Here is a 14,033-nt window from a genome sequence, read left to right as displayed (position 1 = left end):
CAGAAAAGTGAAATGATCGTAAGTCTGTGGCACATACCGCAGCTCAAAGACTGACGTTGTAACAGCGTTGCACCAAAATGAAGGACATTACTTTCCCGGAGGAGGAAATTATTTGTATAAAATTAAGGAAACTTGGTCTTTTGGTTGGCAGGAAATAACGATGTTGTAACTTGGAATCGTCATCGCTGTTTCCAGGCTGACCTGTTTAAACTTATTTCTAACATCCGGTAAGATAAGATAATGAGAACATGGAAGATTCCTTACTCACAATTCTGTAACCCTGTTTAATATGCCTCACTATTCGGATAGTTAGCAGCCAGAGTTTGGCATACTTGTATAAAATTGTTTAAGCATCTGTACCGCGTTTTCGTATAATTTGAAAGAACAAATATTAGACAGTAAACCTCAAATTGTCATCTCGATGTCGAAAATAAAAAAGTGTAGAGTGACAAGGCCGTCGATAAAAATGAACGTTCCCTGTTTCTAGCTGATCGAAAAACTGTCAGTACAGTCAAAAAATAACGATCCACCTATTTTTAATCCTTGACACCCTTGAGCGAACGGCCTCAAAGACTTTTCGTTTTCGAGTCACCCCGAGTAATTCGAGATTAATCAACGCGGAGGCAGGCGAATTATAAACGCATCTTTGGAAGCTGTTATAAAACAGTGTCAAAGGAAGGGGGATGGCTGGGCGACCGAGCGCGTTAAGGGCGGGTGGAGGGCAGGGGCCCTCATCAAAGTGACCGACATAGTGCGATCGACGAACAGCAGCCATCCGCAATTTATATAATGCCAATCTTATACGTTATAGGCTACCGGCGAAGGGCGTCACGGTGAATTTAATTAATGCAATTTAGCGTCCATCCATCATCCACCGCGTTTTTGCCTAACAAGGGCGGCCCTCGCTTCGCGTCCTCACACAGAGACACCACCAGCCCCGGAATATCAAACGCTTAGTACCTTTTACTCCTACCTTGGCACCTCGGCGTCGCTAATTCCTGTCTATTTCGGGGACCTCGTCATCTTCGTACTTCCACAGGATCACAGGCCAACGCGTTCCAAAAGCATTCGCAAAGGGTTGTCGCGGTGTCTTTGTGCGTTACGTAATCGGCTCGGTTTCCGTTCTCCTTTTGTGCACATTTTTGAATATCGTATCCAAGTTTGGGCGGCAAATGTTTCGAGATTTTTTAAATTATATTCCCAGCAAACTTGTAACTTACGTTAATAATTCATCACCCCTCGCGGGAGGTATGCCGGATTCTCTTTGTTACGGAGGACGAAATTTTATCGAGTTTCCGTTCTTTGAATAGACGTTTAAATCTAGTCACCCGCTATCTTGGCTAGCCGTGTGCATCACAAATCACGGCCTCGGTTTCAAACGAATCATTAAAATCTGTTATTAATATTTCAGAAATAGTCAATTCGAGTAATTATTCACCACAAGAAGATCTCCAATTGTTATATGAAATTTTTTTATACCTGAACCATTTTCAAATCTGAGACATTTGCTAAACCATTGTGGATATTATGTTCATTCTAGTCTCGATAAAAAACTCTTTCAGGAAATACCGAACTATTAATTGAAGTGAGCCCGTTAATTTGACAGGAGTCTCAAGAGGCCTGAATCCGACTTTTTGTTATGTAGATTATCTTCCATTCACGAGCCCATGTTGAAAAATGTTTCAAAATTCTCAAAACGGAGTAAAAACGCTTGAAAGAGAGAGAGAGAGAAAGAGAGAGTGAGGAGAAAGAAAAATCAAAATAAAAAATTCCTCACATATTGAAATCACTGACCACAATATCGAGCATATCGGATCAGGTTTGTATTCAGATGGTACATCGTGCGTGTAATATCGAGGCATAATGGTGTCAGCTGCGGCTCTTCCGCGTCCCGTTAACAAAAAGTGATACTCTCGTGCTCGCATTTAGTTCGAACGGAGATAAAGTCGGGCGGTGGTGCACGGGGCGGTTTTTTATTTTCCCCCGGTTCGACATTTTTTAACCTTTTACCACTCCTCTGGTTCTAGCCGCTTTTCTGCTCCTCGTCCTTCAGCGAACGCTTAAGCACCGGCACCCCGTCAAGATAGCGGTAACGTCCTTCTTCCTAACGTTTTCCGATAAAGGTAGATGGAAAACGCCTCGCAAACCGTATCTGCGTCTTCGTCTACGCAAAAGCTTCGGAATAAATAATAATTCTTCTTCACCGCATGACATATAGGTATATTGTATATATGTACGTGCGCGTGTGTGTAGGTGTACCTAGATACCTTTATTCCTATTTACAGTATTCGCGTCTTTTATCTCGCGGTGTGAATACTTTTTGTCCGATTTTCCACTTTCTTCGTCGTCATTTTCATATTCAACCGGTGTTCAATTTTTCCAACTTCCGCAACAGAGATAAGCCTGATGAATTCATTGAACACAATTATGAATGTTGAATTTACTTGACGTACATTGATTTCATATTGTGCAATTGGCAACCGAATCGTCCTTTTTTTTTTCTCTCAAATTTGCTTTTTCACCCTTCGAGTGATACCCGAATACCCAGGCATGTAGAATATGAAGTAAATTATTTAGAAATATTTACTCAATATTCACACAATCCAAGACCATTTTCGTTTAGCGTGTATTTTTTATCCGTTCGACTTAGAATTTTGATACGATCTTTAAAAATTGTGTTCATCGGTTTGAGCTCATGGCTAGATTTTTGAATATTGGTCCCAAAATAGTTTTATAAAAAATTGTCCAACGATTTTTTGGCCGAAGAATGAAATTTTTTGTTCATAATTGAATATGTTTGAGAAAATATTTTTTGTAACATTTGGACTACGAGCTCGAGCCCGAAAAGACGTTATAAGCTTTGAAATTTTTTTTCTCTCTGTTACAAGCTGGACAGTAATGTCAGGAGATGCACCACCGGAGAAGCCTTCGAGTTCGGAGTCGTTCGCTGCTTATATACGCCATGCCACCCATTTTGTTATTACTTTCGATGAAAAAATTTTTAAATCTTCTTGAAGCTATAAATAATAAAGCCAAGAGCTGAAACTCAAATTGCTCTAAGTCGATTCATTTTACGAGTTGCACGTCATTAAACTTTTTTCGACGTTCTACTTTTGAATTGTGATGAAAAAAAAAATTGATTTTTCAGTATTTCTACATTCTAATAAAAAATTCATGTATTCCGTCAAAAGAGACACTATTTACGTCATACTTATAGAGTTATAAATCTTAAAATTTTACCCTCCCAGGGAGTGTCGGTTTTGAAACTGTTCGAAGGAGGATTAAAATTTTGTCTCAAGTAGTTACGTATAGTCGAGGGATTTGAAACATTCAAATAAGACTGAATCGGCTTTCACCCTTCTTACGAGGATTGTCTCAAGAATTTGCAGGTTAAAAAAAAAGAGCAATCTATCGAGTACGCGAATCTCGATATTTTACATTAGGTTGAATCAGAAAGATCTTCATTATAACGTTTTTAATCTTTTTTTTTTTTTTTTGCAGATATAGTTATCAAACAATTGATACATTCATAATTCTCTTGAACATTCGGTATCCTGTGACAAGTATCCTGTAATATAATATTGATTTAAAAATTCTTCAAAGCACTCCGTCAAGTTTTTCCCCACTTATCTGGAACTTTGAAACTTCTTTGAATTCATCCCTCTCTTCCCATCGATGTCTGCGATAGCGCAGAGACTTGTCGTTAAGCGGCATACCGCGTAAAGTTCTACATCATAACTGGGAAGTTTCATCGAATACGATGGTCCAAGAGACAAGAAATCGAGACAGCTAATGCGGAAGGATTCGTATCGCGTGTCTGTAAGGGTTGATATTATCCCTCGTACGACGAGTGTGAATTACGCCGCTGGTACAATTAGGTAAGACATCGTACCTGCAGCCACCGCAGCGTTGCCCATTAATTAAGACTAATTGGATCCCGGGATGCAAAGTCCTCGTGCATGCATTTGCGCCCAATCATCAGACCGGAAGTAGTCGAACCCCTCATATATGGAGAGAGGCGAGGGAAAATAGAGAAACTTAAAATGAGGACGGGAGAATGAGAAAATTTCCCGTCAAATTAGACTGCAGGATAACCGGTTCAGGAGCGTAATAATGATCGTCGGGCCTAATTGTATCTCATTTCATACCCGTGTTTACAAACCACTTTATATCCAACGACTTACGCGATCTAGTTCTGGATTTCAATTCATCAGCAGCTCTTAGCTGTGAGAAATTTCATTTGCTACTCGATCGGTTGATACTTGTGAGTTGGCTGAAATTCGAAAATTAATGAAATTGGATTCATCTAATCAATTTGACCATGTAGTTGAGTTTTTTTTCTGGATATTTATCATCATTTACGAAACAAATCTTAGGTAATAAACACGCTTCCACGGAACTTTCCTGTACTTGGTTGCTGACAATTATTCACCAATTGACCGAAGAAAAAATGATTCATCGATTTAGCTAACGCGAATTGTTTTTTTTCAGAATCGATTTTGAACATGGTTATTCTTACAGAAAATTTCTGAGATATGCCCCTTCGGAATTTTCACCACGTCCCAGATCCTGGAAGCCGTTCACGGAAAATCTGCACGGTCGGACAGGTGATGCGAGGAAAATCGATCGCGGCAGTTAGTTGCAGGTGAATATGGATAACGGTTTGTAAAACGGGCATCAGCGTGGCAATAATGATATCTGTGACACGGTAGGACGCGCATTGGACGCGAGTGTTATCGGCCGGCAGAGAGACGGATTTTGGTCGCCTTTCTCTTCTCCACGCCAAGGGGAAATTGAAACAGCTAACCAGGTTGGGGCTGACGAGGGTGTCCGACTGGACGAATGCTGCGCGACGACAGAGCGGAACGGACTCGCCGATCCAATCAAACGAACGCATATCAATGAGTCGTTTTCGAGGGAAAACGGATTACACACGTGTCAGGACGCTCTGTTCGTACGAAATGTGTACGTTAGGGTTAGGGGCCGAAGATTGGGCACGATATTTTGCTCGAGTGCCTTTTAGGGGTTGTTATTGCGAAAGTGTTTGGTCGACGAAAATCTTCTTTCTCATCTCAGAACTTGCGCGCCCAGAGAGTGCGTAGGAATGGATTATATATTAGAATGTTTCAAAAAAACCGATTTTTTCTTTTTTTTTTTGAAGAACATTGAAAAATCTTCCGAGTGTCCCTCAAAAATGACCGCGGTAAAATACGAGCTCTTAATATTGATATTTACAGTTGGCGATTCTCAAGTTTCTATTTCCCATTTAAATAACATGGGAAAAAACTTTTTAAAAATTCAGAATTTTATTGCTCGAAAACGAATCAGTGTGAAGATATAAAAGAAACATATTCTTGTAGGAAATTTTACGCTTTACAAAAAAGATCCGAATAAAGATTTGCGTAAGGTAAGTCGTTTCGGAGTTATCAGGCCTCAAACATCGAACCGTTTGAAATAATGATGTTATTAATTTATAAATGCTACAAGTTCAACTATTACTGGAATTCTTATGATGAATCCTGAGCTATCAGAAATTCAGGTTTAACCAGTAACCGAAATAATTTAGAACACTTGGAACAATTGAGTGTTCTAATTTTTTAATGGATTTATTACAAATAAATAAGTACCTGCGACGATTTTGTATTCGTGTTTGGAAATGGAAAGAAAGTTTTTTGCGAAATTTCTACTTTAGATTTTTTCGAAGAAGTTTTCCAAGATTTTAGATAAGATTTCTAAGATAAGTCGAACGATCTCCATTCAATAAAAATAAATTTCATTAAAATTTTCAACCTTTGTCTTATTACTAATAGAATTTCACCGCTGCTGCAGGCCGGTCAAAATTAGAATAGACAATTTCAAAAACTTGCCAAGTACAGTTAAGTACAGTCACTATCTCGTTCATCTCTACACCATTCCCTTCGAACTTTGAAATTGTTTTCCTTTATTGCTGGTAACTCGGCAAGCATTGATAAGATCGTAAATTCTAACTGACAAAACACAATGCCTTGCGTGTATTGTTAAAACGAGATTCTAATGTTACCTTTCGTGTTGGATTGAGTATAATATTATAACGGATCTGATTACGCCTATTACTCGCCATAACCAGTGTCTAAGAATAACTTTTCGAAGGTCTGAGAGGATTGTGTCGCATGATATTTCACTTTGAAACTCAAGTATGCAGTCGACGACAAGAGCAAGAACACGCCATATATTCGTTGTTATATGCAACTCGCTGTTAAAACTTGCAATTCTATATCCATCCCCGTATTTTCTTCCTCGTTCTGTGTAGGGTTGCAAAAAAATCACAATTACCCACCTGGAGTTTCGTAGTAATAAACTGCAGACGCGGTATTAAGTTTTCAACTGCGGCTCAACGTGTTGCAAAAAGCTCGGAAGAGCTCTGTGATGCTGAAAAACAGGGAACCTAAATCACTCAAGGAATAGCTGCCATAATTTCTGTGTGTGTTCAATGCCGTGATTCAAAAGTAAGGGTGTTTTTTTTTTTTTTTCTTCTTTTTCTTTTACGGATTACAACGTCAACGTTTCTATATTCATTTTACTTCTATCCGATCTTCGGGCTTCCAACTGAGAGGAACTACCGCAAAAGTCAAACATTGAAATAATTGAACGATTCCAGAACAAAATTCTGAGATACATATTGACCGTATTGTGGTGTGTACCAAACGAGATAATAAGGAAAGACGCAAATATACCATCGGTCAAACAAGAAGTGGAAATTTTTTTCCCAAAGATAAGAGGATCGATTATACAAACACTAAACTTGTTTAACCGCAAAACTACTCACCCAAACACTTGGTGTAAATAAAAATTGAGTGGATCAGAAAATACGTAATTAATGTATAAATTTGTGAATAGAGTTTATTGGTACTGATCACTGGAGATTTACCTACACGTTACTCTAAGGTATGTAAAAAATATTCAACTTATTATCTGCCTAGACAGAGTGTGAATAAAGATGTAGTTCGAAAGAAAAAAAAAAAAAAAATTTCAATCCAAACTTTATTATGAAATATTGATGCCTCATTTTCAAAATTTCGTTCGTGTATAAAATTGAAAAAGAAGAAAACTGTTTCAGTCAAATTGAATTTGGTTAATTTTATTCATAGCTTTTAAAACTACTTCATTCAACGATTATTTGTTTTCTCATTTTTTTGACAGCAATTTTTATTAATCTGTGAACCCGATATTTTCACGATCCTTCGAAATTCGCCTCTCAATAGTTATCAGATTTTACGGTGCGGTGAAATTTATCGAAAGTCACCAAGAGTGCGAAATTAATGAAGTATTTTTGGAAACATGAAGTCAGCAACATTCGTATACGTCAACATTAAATGCTGATAATTCAGTTTCTTTCTCAACGTGACGGCAGAATGTTTCGTCGATCGCTGTACGTGCGGCAAAAAGAAAAGACGATGCGGACCCATACCAGATGCTGAATAAGTGAAAATAGGGAGTGACACGGCGGCGGCCGAAGGCGGAAATTAAATAAGTTAAGTTTTCGAAAGAATCTGAGAAGGAAAGGAGGGAGGAAGGGAGAGGAGAAGCGGGGTGGCGACGTTGGCGAAAAGGAGGGAGAAAGGTTATGGAAGAAGTGTGGCGGTGCGGTAAGAAAATGGAAGAAAAGGGAGTAAAAGGTGAGGGAACCGGAGAAGTAGGCGGCAGTGAGGTGACTGGAAAGAATCAAAAGAACAAACAGAAACTAAGAGGAACCTGAGGAACCACCCCTGGAAACCACCCCGCGGACCAACGCAAGACAAACGTGACTTGAGCTGCCATTTTGTGCCCCCTCTCGGTACAGACAGAATCGGGGAGAGTGACGCGAGCCGTCTTGGCGTCGCCTCAACGAATTTTCAAACTTTACCCCGGAGCTGGCCGGCAATTTTCCTTCTCCTTTTCCCGCCCTTGCTTCTCCGTATCTCTCTTTCTGAAACTCCCATCACTTTTTCTTAGTCTCTTTCTCTTTCGCCGCTCGCTGGGAAAGTTTGGTGGAAATTTTTTACTCGCGTTTCTTTACGACCAAGTTTCTTCATTATGTCAATATGGCCGGGCGTCGCGGCGCTGGAATCGCTCTGAATCCCCCGCCGTCCTCACCTTTGCTCCGGTGACCTAACCTGATTTTTGATAAATTGCCAGCCGATTTAACCGAGCAAAGTCTTCTTACCTCGTGGAAGACGGAGGCTGCGGTTGGCAAAGTAAAATGTGAGAAAAAAAATTTAGGCACAACGAACTGATCCAAGACTGATTTCCGGACGCAGCCAATTATGCACCAGTCATCCGCAGCGAGATTTCAGATCAATTTAACTTCCGGTACTGCAATTACAGCTTTTCCGTCAGGGCATCACGTGGGTTTAATAGATTCGATCAGTGTCTGTGAACCACCCCAGAATCTTTTGATTTCGTTTTTACACGATCGTTCTTCGGGTGTGAAAATATCGAGGAATTGATTTTCTGAAAAATCAGAGTATCTGAAAAATGTTTCGCTTCTCGTACCTGACACTAGGCAAAAACTCCAAAGTCAAGTTCCAAGGCGGAGAATCAGGAACAAGAAGAACAATTTAATCGAATTTCAACATTTGAATTCGAACTCTTCGAAATAATATCCTTCGCCCTAAATTCCACCACTTTCTAATAAATAAAGAAAAATCATCTACATTATACAGCGCAACACAATAATCATACCATTATTAAGAATAACTTGTCTCAACTATCGTGAGGAATAACTCTCAATTGAATTCATATCTCATAAAGACGACTTGCCATATTGATCAACCGTCGCTTTAGCCTCTTAGTCGTTTATTCATATCCGTTTACTTATTTGCGTACATATGCACTGGGAGCAAGGTACTCCCTCTTTCAAGTTGCTGGATAAAAAGTTGGAAACTGTCATTCGGATTCATCCATCGGCGGACGTTGCTAGGAAACAATAAATTGTATATTATTGGTGATATGAGCCAGAGTATTTGTGCGTTTCATTTGAGCTACACTACACTCGATGAATCGGTGAATCCGTTTCGATTTAAACTCACAAAGCATAGATTGTCAAAAAAGCATCCGAACTCTATCCAATCCTTCTCATTCTTCAAGAATATTCGTTCTATCGAATACCTCTCAATCTGTAAGAAATCCCAATTGCGAATATCACAAGTAACGTTGATTCTTCAGTGACGAGCACTCGTTTGAAAATCAGTCATGACGAAGAAAAGAGTACAAATAAAAAAAAAAAATAAATACCACGTCGGTGAAGAAAAATTATTTGCTCTCCAATGACGTTCACCGAACGGATAAATTATTCGAACCTAAAGTAGCATTTTGATGGTCAGTGGAGTCTAGTGTCCACTAAAAGTGAGGGTTTGATCGCACAGAAACGATTCTGAATACGATGCGTGGGAGTTGAGTTCACGGCAATCGTGTGGCAACTCCAGTATTCATATACGTGCACCGAGCTCGGAGCAACGTTTTCCAGCAGACGTTATATTACGTGCTTGAGTTTACACTATAATTTTGAAATAGGCAGTTACGAAGACGGGAAGGAATGATGATGAGAGTACTGCCAGCGTCGTTCTCATGGTTGAACTAACTCTGGAAGGTAAAGAGGTGGTACACACCTTATATCCACGTATCGAAATATTCTCTTCTTCAATTTATAACATCGAGGTACGTACGTAAGTCACAAGGTAATACCGAGTCGCCGTTTTGTGGGACGAAGGTGGAAGGTATACGAGCGAGGAAAATGCAGACCGAGGTCTCAGGTGAGCTCGAAGTCTTCCTGCAGCCGCCCACGCGTCTGGTTCACGGGCTAAACTTGAACGGCGCTGGTAGGATCACAAATCAAACAAAATTGAGTGTCGACGCGTGAGAATGTGAGTTCTTCGGGAGAACCTTGCTCGCTCGCCTCTGGCGCCCAACGAAAAAGAGAGGGAAGATGGAGGGAAAAATTATGAGGAAGACAGAGAGCCGAGGAGGTACCGAAACCAAGGAAGATGGATAAAAAGAAGATCTCGCCTGCGACGAGAGGATCAAGATCCCAACAAATACCGAGATTTCCTCCTCTCTCGGATGATGGATGCCGGGTCGGGATTTCGAAGGGTGGAAAAACTCCGGAGGGATGCATGGTCGAACCTGCACCCCTCCACCCTCGACGAGGGACAGCTAGGCTCATTGAAAATCGGTGAAAATATCGGGTGAATCCGGTGCAGTTACCCCGCCGGGTCGCATTTCCGTACCTACACTCGTAACGGGCAAAAGTTATGCTTTGTCATATCGCGATATTCGTCCACATCGAATATCAGCTGAGGATGGAATTTTCACTCATGCGATGATTTTGTTGGTTTTGGAACATGGTGCGAATCGGCCTGTATGCGGTTTGTTTTTTTTTTTTTATGTTATCTACTCAAAAATTATATGCAGAAGTCTCTTGAACCCGGTGTGGGACAAAAAGAGGTATGAAACATTTCTGCACATCAAATATGTAATTCATTGACTTTCGAACGAATTTCATGATGCAAATTGAGGTGTGAGTTACTCGATTCGATGTTTTATACAACCAGATGTCAAAACACAAGTTTCACACGCATCTTTTAGGCCATTGTAACTATTATGAAACGGATAAGAGCGACTATTTTTATGACTATTGTGCCGGATTTAAAAAAAAAAAAATGTGTGATACTCTGTGATTCAGAAACTTTGATTGAAGTCAAGTATGAAGATAAGTTTAGAAGATGTTCAACTAATTTCAACCAAAAACTCTGGTCGTTAATAAGGCTTGAACAGATAAACTTCTGCTCTTTCGGAAAAGTATGTTAATGTTACTGTTAATTCTTTCTAGGCAATTTGAAGAAACTGCATTTACAATAAATATGTGCCCTGATTTACTGATCAGGGTAATTGGCTAAACGCTACGATTTTGGTATCTAAAATAAATAAAATTGTATCATGATTCTTTTGAAATTATTCGCAACTGAAGTGCCTCCTACATTTGGGTGATCGATTTTCTCCTTTTACCCATATCAGGAGAAAAAAATCATTGAACAAAATTCGTTTCACGTCAGTTTCACTTCTCAAACCGTGATTTTTTCATTCCCTTTTTCGATTCCTTTTTTACCGGACATCGTGTTTTTTTGATAATACTTTGTCGTGAATATTTGACATTGAAGGGTACGAATGAGAATAAGATTGTTGTAATCGCGAGGTTAATTTTCCAATTTCCAAGAAAAAAGGAAAAAAAAAAAAAAAACCAGAGTCAACCAACCCGAATTCACCTGAAATTCGATAATGTCCACACAAGGCCGGAAACAAGTCGCGGTTTCCGATTCAAACTCTAAAGTAGGAACAAGACTCGGTCGACGTTGCAGCTGGCAGAAGGCGGATTGCATTGAAGCAGACGAGGAGTTATCGCCAATTATCGGGCGGAAAGCCGGTGTAGATAACCGCGCTATCTACGCTCGTATGGCAGTGTTAGATAATGCGGTGCCGCGAGGAAGTCGGATGCTGAAACATATTTATTTCCGCATTAGAGGCGGTCAGCTTCCGCGTGAGAAAATCTCACCGAATTCGAAGCGAGATGAATTTCGTGACTGATAATTACCTGCGTACTGGTACACTATTCGAACAAATTTCCCATTTCAAGTCCACCATGTTGGATCCACGATCTTGAATTTTCAAATACGTAATCAGCGACCCCGAAAACCACTGTATACAGTTTTTTTGACCGGATTTGATTAAATTTGAACTTTTGTCCTCCGCATTGGATCCGCCGTCTTGAATTTTTTAAATCTGTCTTCGGATTCGTAATTAGTGATCTCAAAAGCCATCGAATAGTATCTTATTGTAAAAGTTGACTCGGCACAATAATGTGTGACTCAATGGGTTAAAAATTGAGTTGGTACCCCTGCAGTAGAGATTTAAAGCGTCTGATATAACCTGACAATTTATTGTTGGCCAGTACGTAGTTTTGCCATTTTCAATTCTCTAGACTTATTTTTTTTTAACGGTAACGAAATTCCGTGACGGAATTGAAAGAAACGCGGCAGTCGAAGTCTTACGTTTAAATTCTTTACGACTCGATTCTTTAGCAGAAGAAAATCTTCCCTTTTTCAGTAAATAAATGTGTAATATTTTTAGACCACAAATTTAGATGAGAATTAAAGTTTTCATGGGTGTAGACCTTCAGCATTATTTATTTGAACGGCTGACGTTTCGATCGAGACAAAACGACAAACAACTACTAGTTCATACATGATCTACAGTGAAAAATCCTAACTATTATCACATACGTGAGTGACATGGTATTTATTTTTTTTTTTCAACGAATTAGTTAATCTACGATATCCTGGCATAATAATAGACAAAAGTGAATCGTTGCTTCAACGGCTAGTCGACAAGTCTCTCCGCATATCTTCGTCAAATAATTTCTTCCATTTCCGGCCAGTGTCCCAGTTCAAATATGACTTAGCGTTTACGCGTGAGTAATTTATTCATTCGTTCTAAATAACCAACCGTAGTTGATACGACTGTCAGAGTGCCTGGAATGCAGACGCTATATCTTGTCACTAATTGCGTAATAATCAAGTTTGAAAGGCGATGTCGTTTTACAATCGGATCCGCGTTTTGACCCCGTTTTACCAGAAACAATTTCTGCGAACAGAGACGAGATTTGGAAAATTGTCGGATCAGACTCACCGAGCTCCATTCTAAGTCGCCCTCGCCCGAATATATTCGAAAATTCTGAATAACTTTATTCATGGGCTGTTCTATTATGCTGATGTAATTTATCGCCGGATCATAAGGCGTTGGATACCAAGCGAGACTGCGAACGGGTCCATCCGTCTGGCGGTGGTCCTTATAAGCGAGAGAAGCGCGAAGCTGCAGACTGGATTTCGTGTTTGGCTCGAGGCGATCTTGAATTAGTATAATGGGACCAGGCGCAGCGTTATATTATAAGTCAACTTTAAGTGGGTATGACGGACGCCTTAAAATTTATGCCTTGCCTCCGGCAACGAGCACCGATGTCGGGTTATACCTCGGTTATCTCGGTGTCACGAGCGCCAAGAATTACCTGCAGTCTCCTACCACCGTAAGCAATTACTCTTCCAGCCTATCGACTCACCGACTGACTGACGATCGCCGCACTTTTACGCGATCGCGTGATTCGTTCAAATTATTCAATTTTTTGTCCCTCCAATCTGTCTTATTCGTGCATTCGGTGATGATTGTCAAGGTAAACTTTTATCACGTGTACAATCAAGATCGACGTTTGGAAACAATCAAGAAAGCTGATTACTCGTAGGACCAGTTAGGTGCTTGAATTGTCTCCATCTCCGTTAAAACGCAATCTTTGAATCAGTGAAAAACGACGTCATTGAATCGTTTACAATGTTTCTGCACAAGTTTTGCAGTTGACAAGATTTTCCAGTCATCGCATGAATGCGGATTAAACTATCAACGGTATTATTAAAATGATTTCACCTTCTCGTCACTTGAAATGATTCTGATTCTAGGAAGAGAAAAGAAAAAAAAAAAAAATGGACAAGATTAATTGACGTAGCTGATCATTAAAGTCAAGATTGGTCTGAGAGGTCTGTGAAACAAAAAAAAAACAAAAAACAAAAAAAAAAACAAAAAAGAACTCGACGACACGCGTTACATGCGTGTAATAGTTGCGATGTAGATCCGTCTCGTTTTTCGGTAACTTAATTGGAGTTATTTCCATATAATTTCCATATTTAGTATCGCGTAATGTATAATCAGGTATACACACATTCACCTGATATATTTGACACTGACAAATGTCGAGCCGTCACTCACGCACGACGATGCCAAGTATGACTTAGATTCGTTTAACGTGGTGACGCGTGTAGACCTCGCGTGAATTCCGTTCGCTTCATCAAATATAAATTGAGTGATATTCGAGACTGGAGGAATACATTCCCAAGTACAGAAGTGAAGAACAGGATTCCTAGAAGCGATTAAGAAGAAGTTAATTGAGAAAATAGTGACTACAAATAAGCGTCTTT

The 14,033-nt window shown here is 39.8% G+C and overlaps 1 protein-coding gene across 1 annotated transcript in view; it reads right to left on the bottom strand.

Annotated features, from left to right (window-relative positions):
- LOC124304570 (semaphorin-2A) overlaps nt 1-14,033 on the bottom strand; it is a 284,223-nt gene that overhangs the window by 141,202 nt on the left and 128,988 nt on the right. The window lies entirely within an intron of this gene.

Source organism: Neodiprion virginianus, chromosome 5, assembly GCF_021901495.1.
Source record: "Neodiprion virginianus isolate iyNeoVirg1 chromosome 5, iyNeoVirg1.1, whole genome shotgun sequence".
In the NCBI taxonomy this organism is placed as follows: Eukaryota; Metazoa; Arthropoda; class Insecta; order Hymenoptera; family Diprionidae; genus Neodiprion; species Neodiprion virginianus.
The sequence above is the reverse complement of the archived record's forward strand: the minus strand, read 5'-3'. Positions and strand labels throughout refer to the sequence as shown.